The 15,807-nt window shown below is 36.3% G+C and overlaps 1 non-coding gene across 1 annotated transcript; it reads right to left on the bottom strand.

The window, feature by feature from the left end:
* Positions 1-14,964: 14,964 nt before the first annotated feature.
* Trnal-cag lies at positions 14,965-15,048 on the bottom strand. The gene has a single exon. It is a non-coding gene; the product is annotated as a tRNA-Leu (tRNA).
* Between the last annotated feature and the right edge of the window lie 759 nt (positions 15,049-15,807).

Genomic DNA, 15,807 nt, shown 5'->3' with positions numbered 1-15,807 from the left:
TAAAGAAGTATTTAATGTAAGATCTTGATTTAGAAGATAGTTTTATCATCTAGAACTTTAATCTAGCAATAACTTGTGTACTTATGACTCTAGTAGTTAACAACACTTGCGACCAATTCGGGAAAGCAAGCTTTTTTTGAATAAAAAAACCCCAAAAGATTTGAGTATATGGATCATGTATCAGTTTCACAACTAAGAAACGCCTTCTCCCAAAAATGACATTGTACGTTTGAATGTATCTACCAACGTCATAATAAATGATAGCGGCCATCGCATTACGTGATCATTCGCTCTCTACTGCTCCCTAATGATACAAATTCTGCTTCTGTAGCCAGTGATGGATTCTTCATCGCCGATACGAGGAATTAAAATGGACTGAAAACAATACTAGGATTCTAATACTATAATAATAATAACCGTCTCAAATCGGATCACTAGTTATCCGTGGTTATTAGGGCTTTAGCGCATATCCCAGGGGAGCGCACAGTCGGAGCTGCCATTTTGGCGCTAAGAGCTTACAGACGACATTTCTTGCACTTCCCCACAACGTAGACTATCGACGGTGTAGCTATTAACACTTTTTTACTGAGCAGAAATCCCATCGCACATGAAGTGAGGTAGTGTAACACCAGGGCCTCGACTCTCCGTCAATTTGACACCAGTTTTCAAGGTCACTGCGTCCACTTAGAATCGAGTGGGAATTTGGGTAATCGCTGTCCCATCTTTGACACGTGTTGCCCGTCTCTGTACAGGACACTCGGCCAGTGTAGCTGTTACTATTGTAACAGTCGTCAGCTGCAGGTATAAAGGAAGAGAAAAAACAGGATTTTTTGTTTTCATTTGAATGGCTTGTTGATGTTTGTAGATGATCTCCACTTTTAAGTAGCATAATTAATTCAGACAATCTGAGGCAAGATGTTTTGGGCATTGGTAATGTCATTAAAATTCGAGATTATTTTTTCTTTTATTTCTTGGGTACACTTGAGGAACGAAATATGCACAAATCACTAGGAGGTTCAAAGTACAGTACATGCATGAAGATATTCTTTATTTACGAATCCATCTCCCCATGAAATAGCATTTTTGGAGCAAACCCTCACCAACATATATGATGGTAAGAAGCGGTTTATACAGCCATTATGATTTTCAACTAATACAAATTGTCTATGGCTCGACAAAATTTCATGTCCTCTAGAATATCGAGGTTTATTAAGATTATTTAAGATTTACCTGAACAGGAAATGGTTGCCTCCGACCAACTGAGGTCTCCTCGACAAATTGCCACTGGGCAATGCTGCACGGGATTATTTCCCATAAAGGATGCGCACTGGTACCAAACCAGTCCTCTAGAAAAAAGATGTGGCCATTCGGTTGTTGGTGATCTTCCTACAGCGCCGGGTGGGGATGGCGGGTTGGGCGGGTCTCCACAGTTTAGCTCCTCCACTGGGCAAAAGTCATACCTGACCTTTGGATCAATTGTGTAACACCAAGGGCGATGCTCATCTGCATATTTACATCTGTTTCCAAAATCAGACCGGTCATCATATATGTCATGACCATGAGGGTTATCAGTATCCCACCTCTGACAAACAACACCTTGTACAGTACAGGTTACACCACCTTCATATTCGTAGTCACCGATACCCACGGCGCTGTTATTGAACACGTCTTTCACTGTGACAACAAAAGATTTAGACAATTGATTGTCGCGGCACGTGCTATAACAACAAAGAGATGGGTTCCAGCGTATCAACAGCTCGATATTGATGAAAAACTATATAGACTAGACTATAAATAGTCTATATAAAAACGTATTCTTTCAATTCTGTTGATGGAATTACACAAGACAAGAACTATTTTCATTTCATTACTTATGCTGCGAATCACTTTAAAAGGAGGTGGTGCATGGCGGCCCACGGCCGAATCTTATTTCATGCATGATATTATGATAGACTTTTACCAAATACATGTCATTTTAGACACTAAAACAAAAATTGGCAAATGCTGTATACGCAGCGCCACCTAACATGATTTCTGTAAAAAATGTGTACCCTCCCTTTTAAATTCAATATATTTCTCGCACAAAAGTACTTGATAAATTTTATATTGCATTGATAGTCTCATGTGATGTTATATTTTATAAAAACATGTGTGTTTAGTATGAATTTGTATAATAGAAAGTGAAATTACAGCTTTTTTAACAAAATTATCAGTAAAAAAATTACCTTCTTGAAATTTTCTTTTATTTGTTAAGTAGATAAAATGTAATAATCGTTGGAGTACTATCAAATTTTGCTTTTAAAAAACATCTTTGCATATCAATCTTAATACACAACCAAAAAAAATCATCAAAAACTACTGGATAACAAAAGATTTTTGCATACAAAGAAAGGTCATGAAGTAAATTTTATTAAAAAACCAAGGGTTAAAAAGGAGCACCCTGTCTGACACAAGCAGTAAAGTAATAAAATAATGTTTAATCGAACGTTTTGATGTACCTTTTGTAGCATTTGCCTCTATTTTTCAGTACCTTCGGTACTTTGATATGTTGTCCAAAATGTGGGGTGTATGCATTTAACACAATAAAATCTTGGCATATCCAGTAATTCACAAAATAAATTTGTTTCATTAAATGTTTATGAATATCCATAGATTATTTCTAACCGGAAATTTTGATAGTACTCCATTAATAACTTTGTGGTATTAGACTTTAAATGAAAAGTTAAAAACAATGATTTTCACAAAGAAGACATCAAATCAGGCTGAAATTTAATTTTAGTGTCACGGAGCGTGATAATTCATATACAAAATTAAACCTTAAACAAATGGGGTGAATTTGTTTCACAAATAGGAAATAAAAATGTGTTCTATAATAATTAGTGGTCAAAACATTAGCTTCTTATACAGTTTGATGGGGAAATAATGAAATCACCAAAAAAAAGAATATATACATTGAGGAATGGAAATTAATTCCTCCCACATAATCGGGGATATTATGCTTTTGACAAAAATATGTTTCCGGGAAAAAAATCGCCGTGGGCCGATTTACCCCTCCTATGCACCACCTCCTTTGAATAAGTTAATAAGACTATCTGATAATGGTATTGGTTCACAAATAGTTTTGATTGATATTTAAGTATTTATTTGTGGTAATTTGGATCCCCTTTTGGGGCCTCTGTCCACTTTTGGAAGCCTCTGAGAGGCTCAATGTTTTTCATTGGCTGATGCGCCTTTATCGCTCTCTGATTGGTGGATTAAGTCCTTCCGCATTTATAGTTTAAAATCACCCACCATGCCACCCTTAGATATATTTGGGTTTCACTAATTATTAGGAATTCCCACCTTTGGATTATACTAAAGGCTATTTGTTCAGGATTATTTCATGAAATTATGACGCCCTTTTCCTGATGCTATGAGGTTATATATTTTTATGATGTTTTTTTTTTATTCTTGCCATCTTATGATAGTATTATCATGGTATTCTTATGATATTTCTATAATAGTTTTCCATCATGTATTAATTCTTTTTCCGATTCTACCTCTTGTTTTGTTTATTATGTGGAGTATGTATGAAGTACCATTATTAGATGTTACAAGCAACGATTTGAATAACTCATATAGCATAATTCGCCACTTCCTATTATTTGATATAGTGTAAAGGGATTTAAATGCAGGACGGGATGTACTGTCTTTTTGGTTCGCGAACCACTTCACTTTAATCTTTATTCCATTCACAATGATAACGATTTCCAGAAAGGTTCTAAAAATATATCTACGTTTCATTTTCATATACATTTTGTATAATGAATTATGTTTTCATAGAGGTTATATTGTTATATGATTATATGCAGCTTTCAAAGTTGTCAAACAAGAGTTTTCTTTTTTTGTAAAAATAACATAGTAACGTTCAAATACTGACTGGATTAATGATATGGTGATATTCAAGTGGAGTCTAAATATGTTACCTGAGCATGATACAGGTTTGTCAGAGTAGTCATAAGGGCCCGCGCATTTCACCACAGGGCAGCTGTCGAATGGCGGGTCATCTGTGAAGGTAATGCAAATAAATTTGGCTAGAGTAGTATCGCCGTTTACCGGGTATTCCAAGCCGTACCCCGGCGGAATAGGAACTGGACATTCATCTGCAAATTATAAAAATTATTATTGGGCTGAAATGTGAATCACTGTGATTATGTTGGATATAAATTTAAACTTTTAAAACTCGTTTTAGATTTAACTCGCTGTTCAGCGGTGCAACAAGGATTGATGGTATATCAAGTACTTGGTGAGGTCTGATGAAGATATGAATGGGTATGTTGATAATTACGTGTTTTTCAATATATTTAACTGTTCTAGTATTCAATAGAAATGTGTAAATAACTACCATCTTCAAAGCAATTAAGATAATGTTCCGTCAAGTGTGCAACAGTTTTCACTTACCTGGACCAATCTGAACCGTTGTCGATTCTGCAACATAGAAATACAATATAAGAAACTGATAGTGTTCTAATTGGCTAGATTCATTACAAATAGTAATCGATGCTGTTCTCATTGTCTGGTTTCATTATTATAAGATGTATTCATTTTAAGTAAAATATAATGTGAGACGTAGTTTGAAATTAAATAAATGCGATGTGAGACGTAGATAAATGTTTTTGAATAGAATAAATGTAATGTGGGTCGTAGATGAAAGTTACGTGAATTGTAGATAACTACCATCTTCAAAGCAATAAAGATTATGTTCCGTCAAGTGTGCAACAGCTTTCACTTACCTGGACCAATCGGTACCGTTGTCGATTCTGCAACAGAGAAATACAATATAAGAAAATGATAGTGTTCTAATTGGCTAGATTCATTACAAAAAAGAATCGATTGTGTTCTCATTGACTGGTTTCATTTTTATTGGCTGTATTCATTTTAAGTAAAATGTCATTTGAGCCGTAGATTAATGTTGTTTGAATAGCAGAGAAATATATTGTAAATTAAATAAAAGCGATGGAGACGTAGAGAAATGTGATTTGAGTAGAATAAATACAATGTGGGTCGTAGATAAAAGTTATGTGGGTCGTAGATAAAAGTTATGTGGGTCGTAGATAACTACCATCTTCAAAGCAATAAAGATTATGTTCCGTCAAGTGTGCTACAGTTTCACTTACCAATCTTTACCGTGCTCGATTCTGGAACATAAAAATACAAAATAAGAAATTGATAGTGTGTGTTCTAATCGGCTAGATTCATTACAAGTAAGAATCGATATTCTTCTCATTGTCTAGATTCATTCTCATTGGCTAGGATCACTACAAGTAAAAATAGATAGTGTTCTCATTGGATGGATTAATTACAAATAAAAATGTATAGTGTTCTTATTGGCTAGATTAATTACAAATAAGAAATAGAAAGTGTTCTCAATGTTTCCAATTATCACAAGCAAGAAATTGGTTGTGTTCTCAAAAGCGAGAATCATAACAATTAAGAGAAACCTTCTTTTCATATGCAAAAGTTTATAAATTATCAAATAAGTAGGAAAGTAAAGTGAAATAAGCAATTTTTCATTTTCATTTTTATGGGTACTTGTCTATGAATTCTTATGTCTTCTACATTAGTAAGTACCTTTGTCACACTACAGTTTACTTTATGGTTATCGAGTTTTCCGTGTTGTACTCCTCACAACACTGTTATTTTCGTGGGAACATTGATGCATAATAAATGGGGATCCTCGAGTTATAACAAGTCCTAATTAAAGCTCAAAATCGATAAAACGTGGGTAAATCGGGGTGAAGTGACGTTCCCAAAATGAGAACAAGGGTGATGAAAACAATACAACAAGGAACTGAACGCGTCTCACTTAAATGGTACAAAAATGAAAAAAAATATTCCATTGAGATAATGGCGGTATAACTTTCCCTAAGCCCTCACCAACCTGTACCTATTTTAAACATTGTATTGTTAGTTTGTCCGATAGTTTTCCTCATCTGTTACAATGGGAGTCCTTGAATATCGCGATCTCATACGAACATTTTTTATTTCCTTATAAAGTCAGACCTGCTTCATGCACGTTGGATAATGTATTCTGTGGTTCCTTAATTACTGCTATAGCTATCTTTCCGAGAATGTTACTTAATCCGGATTTAACCAAGAAGTATAAGACCCCCCACCCACCCATTCCTTAATACCAGTGCCCGTATGCAGGAAACCTTACTGATGTTCAAATACATGTCTTGTGCTTAGACTCAAATACTTTTGCTGGTCAGGATGATATTCGAATAATTTTGTTTTTAATGTTTTCAATCAAAAACTTCAAGTGATATATTGTTTTGGATGTTTAGGGCTTTCCTTTAAACTGTTATTTCCAGATATTTGCAAAGCATAGGTGAAAGGCCTTGCCGACCGACCGACTGATGTTCAATAAATATTGAATCTACTTGGTGAACAAATGAAGAGTAATGCATGTACAAGTTGCCTTAGCTCAAAAGTCTCTAAATCTGGTAAAACATGAAACTGAATGTAACTGCCTGGTAAATACAAAAAATGGAATACAGGAACAAAGCAAGCGGGATGTTATTCTCTTCGTTCTACATATTTGTTCCGCTTAATACACACATTCCGCATTTTTAACAATTAATACCGCCATATTTAAAATCCCTATTCTGAAGTGGCGGATAAGTTGAAAGCAATTATCAATTTTGTGTGAACTACTGATTGAAGAATTGAAATTGGACATGTACCTAAACTAGGAGTACACACCGTTTTTTTAATCAGATTTAGACTTATAAATACTGATATTATTGGATCTTTCTTTTCGCCCTGTTTTCAGGAGGCAAGTTGGGCAGTGTAAAATATATATTTATCGTCCGGTTGCTAGGTGTCGCTTGACGTCATAAAAGTTAATTAGCATTTTGGTAGCTGAAGCAGGTTATAACCGAAAGCAATTACCAGTTAAAGAAATTACCAGTATCAAGTAAATACGGTTTATAAATATTAATAGATATTTTTTCAATTTTATAGTTATGAAAAAGAAAATAATTATATGATCTTCCCAAGAGGTTTTCTTCGATGACGGGTTCAATTCAAATTTCAATTCTCCTTGTAGGTAAGGGGATTGTCTTTAGATGACTTATACTGACTAAACTAGTAAACTTTTATTAGTTAATGTTAGATTTTAGAGCAGACAGAATCTAATTATCTTATATTTGATAAGAGCCAAATGGGTTATTGTTTCTACTGGTAACATTTATCTAAATAGTTGTTCATGCTGTAGATTTTATTATTCTTGGTTATCATCAAATCAAAAATATCTATTAATATTGATAAACGACATATTTGTTAAAATTCAATAGCCTTCGAAAGCCTGTTAATTGATTTTAGTGCATCTGTACTTATCAGTGTGAATACCGATTTAATTGTCTTTTGTCAAGGTCATTTGCGTTCATTTATAACGTTCGCGTCAATAAATTTATTGACATTTTAAGTATTCCAAGTTTGAGATAAAATTTATATAAAAAGGCCAAGAATGAATATCTGCTTTGGGTTTTTCCTTGAGTAGAACTGACAAAAGTACTCTAGTCCACTTTGGGGCCCATGTAAGGAGTAGGAATTTTTTTATTCAACATTTTTATTCATGTTCGACATATGATAACTTAATTGATACAAAAGGCAAAGACCATTATATTCAGTATTACTTTCACAAGCATCGATATGACCCCCGGAAACTCATGGACGAGTTCTTTCCTGGAGGGGATTCTAACCGCAATAACCGATTAGCAAAGGGGGACTTCTCTTTATCTCGATCGGTTGAGCTCAATACTATTAAGCCAGGGGTCATGGGTTCGATCCCCAGCGAAGTTAACAAGACAATAAATTGACAATGCCAAGCACTTTTTCACATACATGTACCTTTATCTATTTTTGAACACACGGGTGGGAATGTGGAAGCCGTGGCAAGGCAGTCAGCCGGAAACCCAAGGCTCTATGCTCTGGTAGATGTATGTAACATTTGGTTGAACATCAATTGCCAGGCACACGGATTTGATGAAGAACCAAAAAAAAAAAAAATGATTTTCATGTATTAAAAGTAAGCGTTCTTATATCTAGGTATCACTACTCGTAGAAATGATGACAGAAGGTAAATTCCTATCCCTGACAAAGGTCAATGCCCATTTCCTTACATGCCACCCCTAGCATTAAATCTTAATAGAGTTCTTAAATTGCTCTCTATAGTAGACACCCTTAAATGTAGAGTAAATGCTACCCGGAGAACACCCCCATGATAAGGCTGGTGATCCCATACCTTTCCTATCGGAGAATCGGAAACGGTGTTACTAAGCATTCTGACACCCAGTTACATAAAGTTCCAATGTCAGTCGTAGATAAAGCACAATGTTAGTTGTATATCGACCCGAATATTATCAGCATTGCCGACCCAAATATCATCATCATTACCGATCCAAATATTAGCATAATTACCGACCCAAATATTATCATCATTGCCGACCAAAATATAACCATTATTACCGACCCTAATATTTCCATCATCACCGACCCAAATATTATCATCATTACCGACCCAAATATTACCATCATTACCGACCCAAATATTACCATCATTACCGACCCAAATATCTACCTACCCAAATGTTTAAAAAATGTAGAAATTCTTTGTTTATTACTTACTTTTAATTTTGAAATACCGGTGATCGCTTGATACAGGACAAGTTGGTGACACGTTGAGGTCTTCAACAATAACTTGACACTCGCCGTTTTTAAAGTCGTAGAAGAACGCTTCTTGGCCTTTAATTTGGCACCAAGCGGCACATTGTGAAAGCGTTACAGCTGTTAAATTTGACGTCACACTTGACACTGACATACACTTTGCAGATAAAAACGCTGTCCCGTTATTTCCAGCAGATGTCCGACGTAAAAAATAGCAAAAAACAAGCACAATACAATATATTCTCATTTTTGTCCAAAACTTTTTTTTTCTTATTTTTGCACAATTTTTTTTTCTTTATAGTGGTGAAATATTGATATTGATAAAAACAAACATTTACATACACGGGTAGATATAATTTTTGTCTCAAGCGATTCCGGAGTCACTCGGAAGGTTTTAATGATCAGTCCTAGAGACCATTCGTTTTTTCCAGGGTGATAAGATAGTTAGAGAGATTGCCACGTGCTAATTAAACCTATAAATAATTAATAAGTGTTTCCAAAGCTTATATTGATTCTATGTACACTTTGTAATATTATTGAAAATTGGCGATATGAAAGAATATATATAAAACCGTTGTCAATATAACGTATATGTATATCTAGCGACACACATTGTGTCTATTGTAAGTGAAAACGAAACGATGTGGAAAAGACTAGATGAACTTACAGCATTTTTGAAAAATTAAGGCTATCCGAAAGAAGCGATAAAAAAACTGGCAATTAAAAGGGACCCTTTACGTCCCGCAATTCTGCAATTTGGTGACACGAAATTATTACTACCTTTTGTATCTACCTTCAATCCTCGTAATTTTGAAATATATCCGATTATTCGCAGTGAATGCGAACAGCTAAAAACAATTTAATGATACAATGGGTAATTCTCAAGCCTACTTTAATCAATATTAAAAGACAACCTAAAAATCTCGGACGCATTTTGATAAGTTCCAAGTTCAACGGGCATACTAAATGCGCAAAGGTTTCTAAATTATTTTACCTATATACAGCAATGATGATAATGCTGCTGCACCGCCGACGTCCTCACAGACTGTGCGGAGCAGCCTCTAATTCCAACCCCCAATAGGTAGCTCCACGTCTGCCACCCTCTCTCCCTGCACTCCACCAGCAATACTTCGTACTTTGCTCTCTTCCTTTCGTGGGCTTCGCTGCACTTTTCCTCCCATGGCATTGTTAGCTCTATGACAATGATCTTCTTTGTCGTTGGTGACCAAAGAACCATATCCTGTCTGAGGTTGGTTGGTACGATTTTCGGAAAAGTTAATCTATGGTCAGCTATCAGTGTCCTGCCTGAATGAGGATTCCGGAAGTTTTCTCTGAGCTTGGTGTTGATTTAGCACTTTCCTTCACCAACCTGATCTGTGTATGTTTAGACCTTGGTTGGCTGACCTTGCTTTTCCGTTCTTTTTTCATAATGTCTGTCAGCTTCTTTAAGACTTGGTTGTGGTGCCATGTGTATCTCCCCTGTGTTAAAGCAACGCGACAAGAGATAAGTATGTGCTGTAGGGTTCCTCTCTGTAAACACAGGGACAGTGTGGTGTTTCTACAAGGTCCCAATTATAGAGATTTTCTGGTGTTAGTAGCACGTCATACACAGACCGAAGAAGAAACTGCAGTTGGAATTGAGGGCACTTCCAGATTTCCGACCAGGATAGTCCACGCGGTTATGGGTTTCACCTAGTCCATGCTCCCTGAACTCCAAGTTCAATTACTTTGGTCTGCCTTCATTCTTCCTCATTACTTCATATATCCTTCTGGACCATCCTAAACCTTTCTTCTGCAGCAGCTTTTCCCGAGAAGGTGATTTTAGATGTTCCTAATCCTATCTTTCTACTGCAATTGTTCCGACGATGTCTTTGTGTCGCAGCTTGCTCTCAGCCTCATCACCTGCTCTTAATGCTGTCCGCTTTTTACCAGTTCGTACTTCCACGCCGGCTAGCCGAACCTTGTCATCCTTTGATTCTTTCAAGGGCATGCTGATCCTTGCCTTGCCTGTCTTGAACTCTTCAACTAGTGACGAGAGAGAAAGCTGGAGTTTTGCTGTATAGGCCTACTGTGGTGAAGCTTGGGGGAACTCCCAACCACTTCCGGAGGTGTCTGCTGATTATGCGCTCCATTTTCTCTACAGTTAAACTAGGGATCTCATAGAGCAACAAGGGCCAGTCTAAGCGTGGAAGGAGTCCATGCTGATTCATCCAAGCTTTGAGTTGCCTCGGAAGACATGTTTTGTCTGTATTCCTCATTCATTTACTGACCTGTTGTTCTACTCTTTGGATGTTGACCTTATCTCCGAGTGATTCGTCAACCACTTTTCCAGGCATTTAATTGGGTTTCCAATGATGGATGGTATAACCTCCCTCTGTATCTTTAGTTGGAATTGTTGTATGGCTCTGCCTTTCCTTAATCACGGATCTTTACTTTTTGGGTTTGAAGGTCATTCTTGCCCAGGTTGCTATTTCCTCTAGGGCTGTCTGTATCCACCTTTCCTGAATATGTGTATCTGTAGTGATGGTCAGATTATCCATAAAGCCTCTATTTCGTGGCTGCATGGTGTTGCTGGATGTATTTGGGCCTTTTGTCTCTCTTTCTCCTGCTTTGATGATCATATTCATACCCATTACAAAGAGGATAACTGAGTTGGCACATCCGGTCACAATACCCTTCTGCAATTCTTACTAAGATGTTGTAAAAGTATTGGTTGTAAAGTGCAGATGTATCCCGCTGAAGTATCTATGGATCATTCTTCATAAGTGATCTGGTATACGATAATGTGCCAAAGCCTCTTGTATGAGCGTATGTGGGATGGTTCCATATGCATTTGCAAGACCCAGCCATACTAGTGTGAGGTCATTCTTGTTGACCTTGGCTTCCCTGATGAGTTGAGTTACGATGCTAGTATGTTCTATGCATCCTGAGAATCCGGGTATTCCTCCTTTTTGTACCGATATATCAACATACTGGTTATTTGTCATATATGCTATCAACCTCCTTGCTAAAACTGAAAAAAAAAAAATTCCTTCTACATTCAGCAGCGAGATGGTACAAGACTGTTATATGTCCTCTGAGTTCTCGAAGCAGACCTCAGCCTTCTGCCAACGCCACGCTGTGGAACATGTAAACTTATGTTGGAAGGTAGTACATTCACTTTTAAAAACGGTTTTAATTTCAACGTCAAAAGAAACATGGATTGTAAGACCCGTAATACTATCTATGCCATTGTGTGTTGTCAGTGTAATGATTCGTATATTGGACACACTGGAAATGAACTGAGATTCGAAACGTAACATTCTGATAGCCTTAGATTTCTAAATGTTAGCAAACATGTTCATAATTATAGAAACGATAATTTTAGAGTTTTCCTTTGTATCAAATGGACACTTCTGATCAAATCAAAAACAAACAAAAGAATCTGAATTAATAAAAATGTTAAAACCGAATTTGAATAACAATTCATACATTCTACTTTTGTATGCATCCATCTTATGTAGTTGTAAGTTGTCGGTCTTTTTTATGACATCATTGTTGTTTTGACGTCATACTAATTTTGTCGTAATATAAGTTTTTAAATAAAATTCAACAGTCTGAAGAGCTCCCGTGATGGAGCGAAAGCGCTAATTTGTGTCTGTGTCGGTTTTCAATATTTTCAAATATATTTTCTTCCACACTACACTATTATTTGTGTAATATGAAGTCAGACATGTTCAGTATGTGCTGTTATAACTAATGTTAAACTAGAATTTTACCTATATTTGCATGGAGATTGTCATACAGAAGACGCTCTTCCTTCCGAAACACCTGGTATCATTGTCCTCGTAGTTTTTTTTTAATTACATGTATGAATTAAAAAGTACAGTCTCGTTATTATGCCGGTATTCTCTGTTGTTTTGATATGTTTGTTTTTAACCATTGTTAAATTGATATATTGATAAATTGTGAATTCAAATATAATCAAAATTATCATTTGAAACTAATTATATAATGAATCAATCTAATCAAAATAAGATCATCTGATTAACTACGAGTCAATGATGTGAATAAAAAAATCCAACTACGAGTCAATGATGTGAATAAAAAAATCAAAATCTAAGATGAACTTTCTCCCAACGTTCATGTGATTTCTCTGTGACCCCCTTGGGTGTGAATTATCTATGCCCCTCATGGTGTGATTTCTCTGCGACACTTAGGGTGTGATTTTTATGTGACCCCCTAGAATGTCATTTCTCCGTGACCCACTATGGTGTGATTTCCCTGTGGCTCCCTGGGTCCGAATTTTTTGTGACCCCTGGTATGTGATTTCTCGGTGACCCCCTAGAATGTGATTTCTCTGTGATCTCTTAGGGTATGATTTCTCTGTGACACCCTGAGTCGTGATTTCTGTTTGATTCCCTGGAGTGTGATTTTTCTGCGACTCCTTAGGGTGTTATTTCAATGTGACCCCTTAGGGTGTGATTTCTATGTGACCCCTTAGGGTGTAATTTCTCTGTCACTCCCTAGGATGTGATCTATCTGTCAACCCCTAGAATGTGATTAATCTGTGACCCTCTTAGGGTGTGATTTTTCTTTGATTCCATTGTGTGTGATTTTTCTGTGACCCCCAAGGGTGTGATTTCTCTGTCACTCCCTAGGATGTGATTTATCTGTCAACCCCTAGAATGTGATTTCTCTGTGACCCTCTTAGGGTGTGATTTCTCTGTAACCCCCTTGGTATGATTTTTTTTGTGTCTGAAGATGATCCATTCAAAAGATCATGAGGGGTCAGCAACGGCAGGATATGGGACGGGGAGTCGTCTTCTTCCTTTATTTCCTGGTTCTGCTCGGGTTCAGGTTCAGGCTGATGTTTGTTCCGAAGATACTTCATGTAGCACTTCTGGCAAATAAGTGCTTGTTCCTTTGTTGACATCAATCCTTGTTGCACCAGCATATCTAGGAGCCATTTATATTGTGGACTATTTACATTGCGTGCACTTCTGTTCTTATTGCCACTACGTTTCTTGAAGTATAGTTGACAGCCTTCTCCAACACATTTACCCTCCATCTTGAAACAATAACGATTGGTTTATGAAGCTTCGATAAAGTAACAAAATAGCAAGCCATCGATGATTGCTGTAAACAGCTAATACTTAGTAGTTTGGTACAATTATGCGAAAATGTGTGATAAATAACGAACAACTAATTACACAAAATAACAAGACAATAAAATAAATCACATTCAATACCTCCAAGAAGCGCAGAATTGATTGATTACTTAGAACCAAATAAAGTATTTTATATGGATAATCTATCTATTCGATGTGGCGTGGTCGGCAGGCACAAAGAAAGTGAGACAAGTCAGGGTCCCAACCCTGACAGAGCCACAACGCTTTGGAGATGGGATAATAAAACAAGGAAAGTGAGACAAGAATAGCTAGCGTGGAGTCAATGATTCCGTAAACGTATAGACAAAGACAAGAAGATACGGAAAAATGTACAAGGCCACACGATCAGAAAATTCAAAAGAGGACAACTTGAGATAGAACAGTATTCATGTATCAGGGTGTCCTCAGTGTAAATCTTTATATCGATACTGTTTATTTAGTCGTTAGATATCATAAAACTGTCATGAAAATATCCGCTTTGATATTCAATATAAAATTTTGTATATAATAAGCTATATAACAGGGTTTCAGACAAGGTTGTTACTCATTCCCCCTTTTCTTTCAATTTACAACCACATTCAGGCGGCGATATGAGAACGTCCCACCACATGGAATTAGCTGATTTTTGGTACACATATGAAACCAGTAAAGCTCTATCCGATTTTGTGATGGAAATTTGCATCCAAAACTATATAACGGGAGAAAATTGCAATTTTATGGCATTTTTCTTCATAATTGTGTCTCTGCAAGTGCATTTTCATCCGAGAATATTTTTGTTTTATGTTTTATGAATAAACACGATGTTTTGGAAATATTTATCAAAAGAAATTTATACTATGTTGCGAATTACAATTTCGAGATAACCTTCTTTTATTTACGACCTTATGTCTTTGATGCTCAAAATGACAACTTTATAAAAATTCATTTTCACTGACATTATGAAATCTGGGTGTCGGAAAGGTGTAAAATTATTCTTCGGAAAAGAAAAAAAAATTGTAGTTGAGCTAGATAAGAAATTATACGGGGGCAGGCTCCTATGGATAATTAACATTACTGGAAACAGGCCCTTTGTCTATATGTCATTTACATATAAGAAAAATATAAGTGTCAGAAGTGGGATTCGAACCCACGCCTGGAGAACCAGACTGCGACCTGAACGCAGCGCCTTAGACCGCTCGGCCATCCTGACTGTGTGAGGTGAAGAATAGTTTCGACTAAAAGTGATCTCATGATGTCATCGTTCCAATCTGACTCATCTGACCTTAAAAGTAGGTTAAGGTCGTTCATTTGAACAAGTTTGGTAGCCAATTGCAAGCTGGTCTTGATCCAGGCATATGCTACTTATTCCAAATGACAATATTTAGATGATTTTAGTTAGTGATAATAAGTAATTAAAAAATCACCCAGGCTACCCATGTGATATTGAGAGTAGGTCAATGTCATTTATTTCAACAAAATTAGTTTGTATAATTATAACCTATATATTTGCATTTAGACGTACGGGTCGAATATTGATAGATATATACCATTGACCTTTTGGTTATTGATAAAAGTTGACGCCGAACGGACGCTGGACGCCGTGATACGACATACATTTTTGTAAGCTCATTGATAAGCAAATTTCTGACGCATCGTTGAGTCATAAAGATTGCGAAAGTGCAAGGGGTCCTCATAATTATTTTGTTATGCTGTTACTTTGTTCATACTGTGGAAAACACTGGTAAACACCACAGTCTTAAATCAATTAAATCATTTCTTTTCAAACCTGATTACTCGCGAATGATTTGCACGAAAAATACGCTTTTGATAAAGTGAAAGTAGACTTTGTTTACATGACCTATGACCTCCATAACGATATCCCACGTATCACTACACCTACATGGCCTTGTATACAAGTTATATTTTAATTTGAAATTTAACTGAATGTAAATCAAAATCTATGATTTAG

The sequence above is a fragment of the Pecten maximus genome, chromosome 7 (assembly GCF_902652985.1).
Source record: "Pecten maximus chromosome 7, xPecMax1.1, whole genome shotgun sequence".
NCBI classification, from domain to species: Eukaryota; Metazoa; Mollusca; class Bivalvia; order Pectinida; family Pectinidae; genus Pecten; species Pecten maximus.
Note: the sequence above shows the minus strand (reverse complement) of the source record. Positions and strands in the feature narration are given on the sequence as shown.